We start from the raw sequence: 1,227 nt of genomic DNA on the forward strand, positions 1-1,227 counted from the left end.
CTCCTTCTGGGTAAAATACCATAGAGGTTAGCTACCCTAGACAGGATTCACAGTGCAATCCTAAACAAAATTACAGCCTTCAAAATCAGTTGGCCTAAAATGGCATAAATCTGTTTAGGATTGCCCTGCGAGTCACTTTCTCAAGACAAGCATGGAGGACCCGGGTCTCTGCTGTATCATCGCAGACAGCAATTGGGACTTGTGTAATTGCCTTAACCTAAAGAGGGGGGTCTATTGGGCTATGATCCAAGGAAAAAGAGAAGAAAGGCTGGGCTGGGGTGAAGAAAAAATCCAGCTAAGAAGTTGGGGATCCAAAGTGAGGAATTCAGTGTTTCAGCAAGAGGAGAAACATTTGACTGATTTACCAAGGGCTTTTCTGCTATGTTATTTTCCTCCCTTGTAAGTTTCTGTTTCTTCAGGGTCTTTCCCCATTGTTCCATATGTGTCTTGGCTCCCTCTAGTGGACAATTTGATATTGTACCAGTTTGTGTCCAGCTGAGTCAAGCAGTCTGAGTCAACCAGGTGTGAGGGAGCTTCAGCAGTCACACACACATGAACCTGACTTATACTGAATCAGAACAGTCATTATCTTTTTGGAGTTCCCCAGGCTGTGACATGCTTAATGGAGGGTCTGGGGAACCCCTACTCCTACAGCCTGGGGAACTCCGACAAGAGAATGACTCAGCCCTATCCCACCTTCCTGAGTAGATATAAATTACCTGCCTACCATCAATGTTCCCTCTAAGCTGTGGAGTCTTGTGAGCAAAAATTCTAGTTTGTGAGCTACTGGCAATAAAGTTGTGAGCGAGGGATTTGGCTGCTGCATAAATTAGTTTGCTCTGGAGCCATCCTTCCCGAGTTAAGACAAAAATGTGTGAGTCGGAGGCTAAAAAACTATGAGCTGGCTCACACTAACTCAGCTTAGAGGGAACACTGCCTACCATTTTTCTCCTCACCTTGACACAGAGACTACTCCAGCTTTCTGTGTTTCACCTCTGAGGATGGTAGTCACAGCTGCTGGCGAAACGTCAGGTCCTACAATGCCAAGACCATGGCCATACAGCCTGGAAAATCTACAACAACTAATGAACTCCGGCCGTGAAAGTCTTCGAAAAAATATTGGGTTATTCTGTTCAGGCCTCTGAGAGCTATGCCAAAGGTTCTTTCATGGTATGCAACTATAGGGGTACGGTGGGGGTGCCTTGCTTGAGACAACATCAGGGATCA

The sequence above is a fragment of the Gekko japonicus genome, unplaced genomic scaffold (assembly GCF_001447785.1).
Source record: "Gekko japonicus isolate JY-2015 unplaced genomic scaffold, Gekko_japonicus_V1.1 scaffold2748, whole genome shotgun sequence".
Taxonomy (NCBI): Eukaryota; Metazoa; Chordata; class Lepidosauria; order Squamata; family Gekkonidae; genus Gekko; species Gekko japonicus.